This window comes from Myotis yumanensis, unplaced genomic scaffold (assembly GCF_028538775.1).
Source record: "Myotis yumanensis isolate MYYU_CA2020_CCGP unplaced genomic scaffold, mMyoYum1.0.hap1 SCAF_14, whole genome shotgun sequence".
Lineage (NCBI taxonomy): Eukaryota > Metazoa > Chordata > Mammalia > Chiroptera > Vespertilionidae > Myotis > Myotis yumanensis.
Genome location: NW_027223765.1, coordinates 49,385,823 through 49,398,088, shown reverse-complemented (window position 1 = coordinate 49,398,088; position 12,266 = coordinate 49,385,823). Strand labels below are relative to the sequence as shown.

At 41.7% G+C, this 12,266-nt stretch overlaps 1 protein-coding gene across 2 annotated transcripts in view; it reads right to left on the bottom strand.

Annotated features, from left to right (window-relative positions):
- Window positions 1-12,266, bottom strand: part of SYNPR (synaptoporin) — a 259,886-nt gene that overhangs the window by 112,034 nt on the left and 135,586 nt on the right. The window lies entirely within an intron of this gene.

Below are 12,266 nucleotides of genomic sequence, written 5' to 3'. Positions count from 1 at the left end.
ATATAGAAAACCTTTCTGTGAAATTAGACTTTCCATATATACTTAGTTTTAATTACACAAACGTGTCCACATAAGTTAAAACAGGTGAACTAATTTGTCAAATTTTTAACATATGCATTCAGAAAACCTACTTTATTATATAACAGGCTTTCTGCTTTAACGGACACCCCTCACCTGAATTAGCCATTACAATTGAGGTTTTACTGTCTGGTGAAAAGGACCTGGCAGAATAATTACATTAAGGACCTTGAGCTGGGGAGATTATTTTGGATGATCTAGGTGGACCCAATGTGATTACAAGGGTCCTTAAAAGAGGGAGATAGATAGGTCAGAGTCAGAACCATAGAAAGAGATTTGATGACAGAAGTTACAGGAGAGAGCCCTGACCCGTGCGTGTGGCTTGGTTGGTCGGAGCATTGTCCCTTACACCAGAAGGTGGTGGTTCAATTCCCTGTCAGGATGCAAGGTGTATGGGAGGCAACCGATAAATGTTTCTCTCCCTCCCTTCCTCTCTCTAAAAATCCAATTTTAAAAAGTACAGGACAGAAAGGATATTAAGAAATAAAAAAGCAGAGGGCAGCGCTAAATGAATCATATGAATTCAAAGAAGAATAAACCTAGTTGGCAGATTTTGCTAGACATTATTAATGCAGCAATTAATGTACCTTATCATATATAAAAACAAATTTTAGTGCCCTAAATAGTCTGTTTTTTCACAAAAGATGCATGCATACTAAGATTAGGAGGAGACAGGTAAGAAAAAAAAATGAATTGAGGTTCTTGAGAGGAAAAAATGGCTCATAAGAAGTAGGTTGAAAATTCCACCATTCAGAGTGAACAAAGGCAAGAGGAGAAAGTCAGTACCAAGTGCATCATGTCTGATGTTATCAGTAACACCCACAGCATCGTCCAGGAGTAAGGGAGTTATGGAACCTTCCACGCTCCAGGCACGGACCCATTGGAGGCAGTGGAGACTTCTGCCTTACTGGACCGATGCTTGCCAAATATCCAGTGTGTCCCTGGTAAGGTTTGAGCGCTGCGGGCCTGTGCGTTTCTCCGGGGGACCTTGTCCCTCTTTCTTAGGTTGTACCAATTAGAAATTGCTCCACTGAGACTTCTGACCTTCATTAAGTGCAGGAGTTTAATGACTTTCTTATTCTGCAGCTTTTCCTCACTTCTCCCTGTTTTCTAGATAATAAAGCCCATTTGTTAGATGTGGAAGCACTGGAAGCTCTCTTCAATCTTATTTTGACCTCATTTATTTTAGAAGATGTAAGGAACATCACCGAAGAGCTCAGTAAAATGTTCCTTCTGCGCTTCTCATGCTCTGCCTGTTGGTGAGTTCTTAGATGGCCTTAAGTTCCAGAGGAAAGACAATGACCTGGTAGGACCTTAAGGAAGAAAAAGGAAATAATAAAAAGGATCATTCTACGTGGAAATATCAATTCAATGGAATAAGAACATAACTAATTGGAATTGAAAACTATCCTTGGAAAGTCAGAATTGTCTCAAAGAGAAAGCACCAAATTTGCCAGGAAGCTAATTCTTACCTTGGGAAAGGGGGGCAGGCGATCAGGGGGCCTCCAAGTACTACTCCACAGCTAATTCCCAGAGTAGTACTTGGAGGCAAGCTAGAGGAGGTATTCTTAGCTTGGAAAGTGATGAGTGCATATAGGGAGAAACAAGCAAAGGCCCAGGGCTTTAAGGCCCCCCACTCCCCATTAACACCCAGCTGAGCTGCCCTGGCAAGATAGTCTGAGGGAGTGCATTGTTGAGGGGGTGACTCAGCAGACAGGGGAGTTTCCAGGGTCACCAATTCTGGCAGAAGATAAAAGGCAGTTTTTGTTGGTATTGAGTGTTCATCTGAGGTGGATGGTTTCAATTTTTATAAAAGCTGAGAGGGGTCCTAGGATGAATTTGAGGAAAAGGACTTCAAAGCCAGGGGCGGGGGGGGGGGGGGGGGGGAGAATGAACAAAAACAAACAAACAAAAACAAAGAGAAATTGGCCAGATGGAGAGTGGGCTCCCCAAGAGGATGGGGAACAGCACCAAGACCTTAGGGAATGAGCCATACTCATGAATGAGATCTCCCTCCCCAACAGCATGTGCAGAAGTTAAGGCTGTGGATTCAGGCCAACCTGTAGGTGATGCTTATACTTTCACTTCCTAGTTCTTTGTCCTTGAACAAATTTCCAAACCTGTCAAGCCCTGCATTTTCTCCTCTGTAAACAGAGGGTGATATCCCCCACCTTATAGGACTGCTGTGAGAATCCAGTGATTAAATGTATCTAATATAGCCTGCCTCCTGCCTGGTCCTCAGCAAGGGCTTGAAAAAAGAGGAGTTATAATTCTAACCCCCCATCTCCCATTCTTATATTTTTCTGATAAATTTCTTGAAACGATTTACTCTTCATCTGGCAGGTTGGCCTGAGGGGGCCTAACAGGACTGATTTAGCAGAATGCCTCGGCTAGAAAAGCAAATTCTACATGGTTGTCATTTATTCATTCAACAAACATTTACTGAGGGTCCACTCCATGTCAAGCACCATGACTTAGACACTGGGAGTGACAGCAAAAGGGGAGGGCTTGATATTTGAGGTCTTTTCAGAGTCAACAATTTAATGGGAATAGGATAAAATAATTGATATTTGGCATTGAGAACATTTGAATATACACACACATTACAACAAAGGCAAAATGTGAGGGAAATGGGAGCATGCTTTTGAGGTTTCATATAACTAGGACTGTATGAGCAAATATACTCACCTGGTAAAATCAGCAGGGTTGGAATACCAACTTTCCATAGGTATTCAATATGCTCTGGGTATTGACAATTTTTTTTTTAAACTGAGTGACTAAAGAACAGTGATTAATCCAACAAGTACAATGAGTAAGGTTTTCTAAAGAGCTTCAATTATGTTTGCAAATAATAAAATATTAATATTTTTTAATGTCATCAGGTCCCTCTGAACGTTTTTAAAAGAAAGTTGTGGAGTCTGGCCGGCATGGCTCCGTGGTTGAGCATCGACCTATGAACCAGGAGGTCACTGTTCGATTCCCAGTCAGGGCACATGCTGGTTGTGGGTTCCATCCCCAGTGTGGGGTGTGCAGGAGGCAGCCGATCAATGAATGATTCTCTCTCATCATTGATGTCTATCTCTCTCTCCCTCTCCCTTCCTCTCTGAAAAAAAATAAAAACATTTTTTTAAAAAGTTGTGGAAAGAGCTTTCAATTTGAGATCTACCCACTTTAAAAAATATTTTAAAAATTTTAAATTGATTTGAGAGAGAGAAACATTGATTTACTGTTCCATTTAATTAGGCATTCATTGGTTGCTTCTTGTATGTGCCCTGACCAGAGATCGAACCCGAAACCTTAGCATATCTGAGCTAACGGGCCAGGATGACCCAATTAACAAAACATTATTATTGACGGTAAGTACAATGTGGTACAGCAACTCTCTAGAGCTTAGTCATCTCACGTGACTGAAACTTTATGCTCAGGTCCCTCTACTCTTGATTCTGGCTCCAACCCATCTGCACCCCTGATGAACTACAGCTTTGAGAACCGGGAAATGAGGCTAAAGAAAGATGCTTTCAGAATGTTATTACTTTAAGTATTCACAAAGGGAAACTTCCCTTTTACTCTGCCGTCTTATTTATGAACTAATTTCTTTAACTGACAATCTTTTTTTTTTTTCAAAAGGAGCTATATTTTATTATTAAACAGAAGAAACATTTTAAATCATAGGCAGATGTTACACCTATGTGTACCAAACAGTTAAACTGTCAGGAATAAATCTGTAGGTGGAGTTTTTAAAGACTTTTTTTTTTAAATATATTTTATTGATTTTTTACAGAGAGGAAGAGAGAGAGATAGAGAGTCAGAAACATCGATGAGAGAGAAACATCGATCAGCTGCCTCCTGCACATCTCCTACTGGGGATGTGCCCGCAACCAAGGTACATGCCCTTGACCGGAATTGAACCTGGGACCTTTCAGTCCGCAGGCCGACGCTCTATCCACTGAGCCAAACCGGCTTCGGCTGTAGGTGGAGTTTTTTAAAAATTTATCTTTATTGTTGAAACTATTATGGATGTCCTCCCTTTCTTTCCCATTGACCCCCTCCACCCCACCACCACCCCTCCCAGGCCTTCACCACACTATTGTCTATGTCCATGAAGGCCAAGAGACATATGAAAAAATGCTCAATACCACTGATCATCAGAGAGATGCAAATTAAAACTACAATGAGGTAACACCTCACTCCTGTCAGAATAGCTACCATCAACAAATCTACAAATGACAAGTGCTGGTGAGGATGCAGAGAAAAAGGAACCCTCATGCACTGCTGGTGGGAACGCAGACTGGTGGAGCCACTATGGAAAACACTATGGAGTTTCCTCAAAAATTAAATATGAAACTGCCATTTGACCCAGTGATCCCATTTCTAGGAATATACCTTAAGAAATCCGAAATATCAATCAGAAAGAATACGTGACAAGATCTAAATGCTAAATTAAATTTAAAATTACATCTAAAACATTCAGACAAAGTAGGTTTCTATTTATAACACCTGATCTATAATTTCATGATTATGTCATGATAGTGATAATTTGAGAGTAATGATTTTGTAAAATTCCATTCTGTTTAATAATCAATCATACTGTTATGATTGATTTAATAGAATACTATGTGCCATATACTTATATAAACTATTGAGAACCTTACAACAGACCCACCCTCCCCTCAATTGCGAGAATTCTTTCCTCTTTAGCAAATAAGAAACTGAGGTTCAAAATGTAAATCACTTAATTAAAAAGTCACACAGCTAGTGGGGAATGGAAGTCAGAATTGGAATCCACGGTACACAATCCACAGTGATAGTCCACCCTTAAAATGGGATCAGTTAAATGTTAAAAATTAAATGTGACTTAATGTTTGTCTAAAAATGTTTTTATTGCATCCTTGTTCTGACAAATACCTTAGGAGAAATATTTCAATTTTAGTCGGACAGTCATTTTCTATTAATGTTGAAAACACACTATAATATATTTTGGCTTTTAGTGGTAGAGTCTGCTTTTAATCTGAACATCACTTTTAATAAATTCCCCAGGTGATTCTGATATAGGTGGTCCAGGGACCACACTAGGAGAAATGGATTCTGGTGGTAAGAGACTGAGAGCTTCTACATAATCTCCCTCCCCAACAGCTCTAGGGTCTTTTCGGCGGGGCCGGGGGGGGGGGGGGGGGGGGGGTTAACCCTCAATTGCATCCAGGAGGAGGGTGAGGTCATCACCACTGAAGAAGCTGAGCAGAGAAAATCTGGAGAGACTAAACAACCTGTCAGTTAGCATTTCCACCAGAGCTGGGAGCCCAATCTTTTAACTTGTTCTGAGCTGAGCTTCTGAAACTTGACTGTGCGTGTGAGTCAGCTGGAGATCATCTAAATGTAATGCAGATATTCAGTAGGTCTGGCTGGGACCAGAGATTCTGCATCTCTAACAAGCTCCCGAGTGATGCCCACCTGCTGGTCCTCAGCCCTCCCTTTGACGAGGAAGCTGGAGAAGTCAGTTGTCTCCCTTGACATATGCTTGAAGGTTAAGAACTCGGCACTCCCAGTCCCACAAAGTTCCGTTTTACTCAACAGGGACCATTGTAGTTCTTACTCAGATACACATTCAAATGACCCTCTTTTCCTCCATGCTACCGTACTTTCCAGAAAATAAACCAAATAAGAAGCCTTCTACTCAGCTTTTCACAGGTTAACATAGTATGTAAGAACCTACAGCCGAAACCGGTTTGGCTCTGGATAGAGCATCGGCCTGCGGACTGAAAGGTCCCGGGTTCGATTCCGGTCAGCGGCATGTACGTTGGTTGCGGGCACACCCCCAGTGGCAGATGTGCAGGAGGCAGCTGGTTGATGTTTCTCTCTCATCGATGTTTCTGGCTCTCTATCCCTCTCTCTTCCTCTCTGTAAAAAATCAATAAAATATATTAAAAAAAAAAAAAAAAAAAAAAAAGAACCTACACAACCTACACTGTGAGGTGCAGAACACAGTGCCCAGTAAACAGTGGGTGCCACATAAATGTCAGCTACCTGAACTCTTAGCACCTTGTCCTGTTGGATGACCCTCATTCCAGTGTTTCTAGAGTTATCATTAGACCTTCCCATGACTTTCAGGATTGTGTGGGCTCCCATCCTTTCTCTTCTAAATCCCTCAAAGGGTTGTTAGGATTAAGTGAATTAATATGCTTCAAATACTTGGAACAGCGCCTGTCACATAATTAGTACTCAAGATGGCTTGGCTTTTATCTTTAGCACTTACTACAATAATAATTAAATCACTTTTGAGGGATTTTTAAATTGACTGTTCTCTTATTAGGCTGCAGGGACTATAGCTGTTCAGTCACCTCTAGCTGCCCAATCTTTCCGCCCAGCCTGGGACACTTGCTGCTTAATTACCTGGTGGAAAGCGTGATGAATGAACGTATGAACAAGTCAGCGACTGACCGAGTGAGAAAACTCGCTTGCCTTCAGGAAAGAGCCTCAGAAGTGAGAGTCTGAGAAACGCTCTCAGAGAGCAGCGTCAGAGGAGAGGGGGAGAAAGATGGCATCAGGGAGCTAACAGGCGGGGAGGTTCAGAGGGGGCGTCCTCCAAATTTGCCAGCGCGAGGAGTTTATAAATACCCGTCGGAGTGAGCGGGAGCCAAGTCTGGGAGAGAATTGCCAGTTGATAACAGTCTTGGAAGAAATATGAGCTAACCAAGTTTTCTGAACCGATGTGTCAGGAAATGCTTGGAGGTAAATAAAACATGAGAAATGAGAAACCTTTGAATTTCCTGCACCAGAGCTAATGAGGAATCCGGGGCTTTCCCGAGCTTCGGTCCCCAGTGAGGAGAACAGCAGGGTTTGCCAAGAGAGGAGAGGGTGAGGGCTGCACAGTTTTAGAACATGATGGGCCCAGGCCAGAGGTCATGTCGATCCCACATCCCACCCCGCACTGCGACAAATAGGTGATGCCTGGACAGCTGGCGGAGGGAAGTTCCAAGGAGCAGAACGCAAAGTTGAGATGCGCTCCTGAAGAGGAGCTGATCATAGGGAATTGCTTTATCCATGCTGCATTTTTCACTATAGTTGCTCTTCAGTGATGATACTCTGTCTCTGAAACTTATAATATTGACTTAATTTTCCCCTGGAGATGGAATTACCCATCAAAGCATTTCCAGGCTACTTTAGACCCATCTCATAAGGACGGTCATTTCCCTGGTAGATGGGGAAACATTCCCCTTGACCTGGTGCACTCATCGAGGGCGCAGAATGAAAACCGGTAGCAGAATGGACTTGAACTCCACGGGGAAGAAAATAATAATACTGTACTGTGGTCTAGGCTGGCATGGTCTCTATGGTCTCTAAAGGATTTCCCCATGTCTTCTAGGACAGCAATCCTCTCTGTAACTCTGGGGTGGAGATTCACCATTTCCATTTTGCTGCTGAAGTGACTGAGATCCAGAGAGGGCACATGACATGTTTAAGGCCATGCATACTTGTAAATGGCTGAGTCAGGATTTGAACCTATTTCCTCTCAGTCCACTTCAGTTCTCCAAGAAAATGCAGACAGAAAATAATTTTCTTAATGAGCATTCTGCCAGAGCAATGTGCTTGGAAGGCCTTTTATCTTGGCCAATGCACCAAGGGTTTAAATAGTTACATGTAGCCCTGGCCAGGGTTGCTCAATTGGTTGAGTGTTGTCCCATGCACTAAAAGGTTGCCAAGTTCGATTCCCAGTCAGGGCACATGCTGAGGTTGCAGGTTCAATCCGTAGTTGGGGTGTGTACGGGAGGCAACCAATTGATGTTTCTCTCTCACATTGAAGTTTCTCTCTCTCTCTCCCTCTCTCTTCCTCTCTTTCTAAAATCAATAGAAACATATTTTTAAATTAAAATTTAATAAAAGTTACATATAATTTTTAATAGCTCAACAGATGATCAAGGGCAGGTATAGTGTGAGCATCTTTTTAAAAAATATATATTTTATTGGTTTTTTACAGAGAGGAAGGGAGAGGGATAGAGAGTTAGAAACATTGATGAGAGAGAAACATCAATCAGCTGACTCCTGCATACCCCCTACTGGGGATGTGCCCGCAACCAAGGTACATGCCCTTGACTGGAATCGAACCTGGGACCCTTCAGTCCTCAGGCTGACGCTCCATCCACTGAGCCAAACCAGTTAGGGATAGTGTGAGTATCTTTCCTGGGAAAGCCCTGCATCTATCCAAGCTCAGAGGCACATGCGATGAGTGACATTCAAACCACCACCTGCCTTGGATGTGTTCTCCACGTCTACCACTCTTCCAAGATCCATCTAGGAGCCCATGTCTCTGTAGCCTCCAACGAGGCTGAATTCTGGCTAAACTAACACCAAAGATTCTTGCATGTATCCAACTAAAAACCAGGGGCCTATCTCAGGCCCCTACATATTAGTAATAACCTGGAACATGTGCATCTGGCCATAGTTGGCCTTCCTCCATTTGAAGTAATTCTTCGCTCATTGGGCTTGAAAAACATTGAGCCCTGCTTGTCTCCCTTCTGTACTGAATTCACCATAAGGACTTCGGAAACTTGACTCACCTCGAGGGGTTTCCATTTTCTGACTCACAGAAATTAAGTTTCAATGTTTTATAGTCACCAGCAAGAGGTCAGGTGGTTTGAGAGAGTCATTTGTTTCCTGCTGATGCTGATTCCTACAGTAGGTTCATCTGACTTCAAAACCTGTGCTCTATCCACTCTACTAGACTCATCTCTAGGGCTTCCTTCCTGTGGCTTCTGCAATGTATCTCTCAACTGCTGAGGAAACTCTAAGATTCTACATGAACTGTCCAAACCCACCAGCTAGTAAGGACTGAGTAAGGAAGCCTGGTCAGTGAACCTCCTGTGCCTGGCCTCCATCCACTGCTACACTGCCTTCATTTCCAAAACAGCTCCACGAGAAAAGGTATCCTTCAAACATACATTTTTTTTTCTTCATTCAACATAATTTTGTAGAAAAATACTGCATATTTTAATCAGGACATATGAGTGTGAATCAGTCTCTATCCATTAGCAGTTTCAAGAATTTGGGCATGTAACCATTCTAAATGTTCGTTTATTCACATGTCCAAAGGTTTCATAGTGTAATATTGTTTCATTTGTTGATTGCTGGCATAAAATAAGACACTGGAAGCCAAGTGAATGTGGTAAAGTATTATACAGAAGGAATAATAACAGCAGAAAAATTCTTTGTTTTTGGAGAAACTTAAAAATCCATGGATTAGAGTATCTGAAAGTAAGAAAAGTAGAAATACAATGGGAATATTTGATTAAAGCTGGTGTTATTACTAAATTTATCACATGGCTCTAAACCAGGGGTTATCTGGCATTGTCTAGAGAGAATTTTCGTTGTTACAACTTGGGGGGAGGTTGCTACTGAAATCTAGTGGGTAGAGGCCAGGGATGCTGCTAAACACCCTACAGTACATAAAACAGTCCCCTACATAATGAACTATCTGGGCCAAAATTGTAATAGAGTTGAGGCTGAAAAATCCTGGCTTATTAGAAGTTCCATGAGTTCAGAAACTAGTATCTTTGTGTATTCTGGTGCCTTGGCATCTAGCACTGTACTCGGATTAAAGTGGACACCCAATATACGTATGTTTGTTGAATAGATGAACAAGTGAATGAACACCCACAGAGAATCAGATAATGCGAGTCAGGTCTAAATTCAGATTGCCAGTGGAAGGCTTAGGTCCTCTCAGTTTACTCTTCTATCTTCTTTTCTGTCCTGTTGAATTGTCTTCCCTTTCTACCCTCATCCTACATCCAGCAAGAACGAGAGTAGCCCAGCAAATCTGAGAATGCCTGGGAGCAATACATAATGCTTATAAGACACAAGCACTGCAAGGCCTCTTCCAGCTGCCCCTTCAAACCATTCCATGTCAGCTAGGCAATAATCACAGTAAATAAATGGGTTCACGCTTATTCCTCCACTGAGCATGAATAGCTAGGACCTAAAGCACATATTTCCGGCAAATCTTACTAGAACAGTTCAATTATATTTTTAAAAAGAGACATCCTGGGCCATGAAAAAGAAACTAGGTTTAGGTGAGAAAATGGAAATTGAAGGCACTTTGTTGTGGGAGTACAGATATGATCTGTTCATCACTGTGTGTCCCATGCCTAACATGCTGCCTGGCACATGGTAAGCTTCCTTAAATCTTTAATGGATAAAGGAACAGCCTGGTGAAGTCAATGCTCTAACCCTTTTCTCAAATGTAGCTCCAATAGAAATGTTTTGTCTCAACCATTCAATTTCATAGGAAGGCAATTTGAATGCATACAATTTGAAACATAGTATACATTTTCCTCCCTTATGGAGATCAAGAGCCAGATAAAGATATGTGGGTTCATCATTGAGAAGGAGATGTAAATATAGTGAATTAAAATGTCCTCATAGTAATAATTCAGATGCAAGCATCCTTAAAGCCACATTTTACCAGAAATAAAATAAGTCTAAAATATTTGTCATATCTTTTGCCAGAAGATCTACACTGAGATAATGTGTGGTAATTTGGGTGAAATTAAAAATTCTGTAAGTAGGACTAGAGAAGTCACACGGGGACTATCAATAGAAGTCTTTTATGCTCAACACGTCAGTCTCCAAAGGACCACAATGACATGACTATACCCATATATTGGCCATCCCGCAGTCCCATGGTGCATTGGTGGCTCTGTGTTGGGAATAAGCTTTCCAGAAACTATAGTGGGATGTGTTTGAAGTTGTCCCAGAACAATTTTCCATTAGTACTTTTGGCTACAATCTGTGTTAAAAAATGATCACTGTAAAATATATTAATTATGCAGATCCATTAGTCTGCAGAGTAGAGAGACTGAGGTGTTTCCATTTTCAACTCATCGCTATTTAAACATTTAAGGACACGCCAATGACCAAGAGCCTCTTCTAGAGGAGTTAATACTTCACATGCCCTTCCTGGCTCAAAACCTCACTGATTCCATTTTCTTAGACAAATACAGAACAGAACACCAGCTCCGTTTGTACACCAGTTGAGAATGTTTGGTAACAAACTCAAGACTAGTCCAACACTCATTATATCTTAACACCAGTTGCTTTCTCCATACTTAATAGACCATTTTTAAGCTCTTAATGAGCAGCACATCCACAGCCATAGAAAAGGTGAAGGAAACATGGGTAAAATGAAGTACAATCTCTACTATTTACTAGGACTTTGTATTTGGCCCACCACTCTGAAGAAAGCTGTGTTGTGTGGATGGAAACGGAGTATGATGCCATTTATAAAATGATCTCTAACTTTAGTTTTATGGGATAGCCTATGTTTGATGAGCACTGTGGCTGAGCACAACATTTATCATTAAAGTAAAAGTGCTCAATTTAGGACTTAATGCTTTTAGAACTCTCATAAATGCTTATGGGAAAAGCAGATTGATTTAAATTCCTTGATCCTGACTGGCTCTAATATCACACTTTCTGATTAAACCACCCAATTATTTTTTTAAGAGCAAGAAAAGGGGGTAATAGAGAATCAATTGCCTCTGACAAATATGACTACCATTTTGGAAACATATTTGATTGTATACTGCCTTTGAACTCTTTTTAATTAATTGGGTGTCTACACCGGGAGTAGCTCAAAAGCTATTGCTTCTTGGACAGAAAAGATCACGCCAAGAAATCAATATTGTGTCAACACTTCAAAACTTGCCTCTTAGTGCTCCCAATTTGTGGTGGGCTGTTTTTGCTTGTTTGGTCATTCGTCCTTCTGCTGTTTGGTGCCATGCAAGGCTGTCCTGAGCTAAGTCTATCACCCAGCAGCATTTCCATCGCTCAGAATCCTTTCCCTCACTGAAGGGAAGCAAAGGCAGCATTTCACAGACTCGCCTCCCGACTGGTGTGCCCTGCCTCTCTTCTGAAACTGCTAGCCGAGGAGAAATTGCAAGCATATTGATTCTGTGTCAGTTGCATTTTCTCCCTATAAGACTCATCTGAATTTTATTCGTTTAAATGGATTTCAAATAGGGAGCTTGGTGCTCAGGTGCAAAAGAATGCATCGGAGGCTCTGGATTTCCACTTGGTCACGCTGCTCAGCATGCTCACCCGCAGCCATGCTCATCCTTGAACTCCCAGGTGCTGTCGGTGCTTTGCACTAGTCCACCTGAAGTGCCAGCTGAGCCCTTCCAGCTAGTCCAACAGTGAAA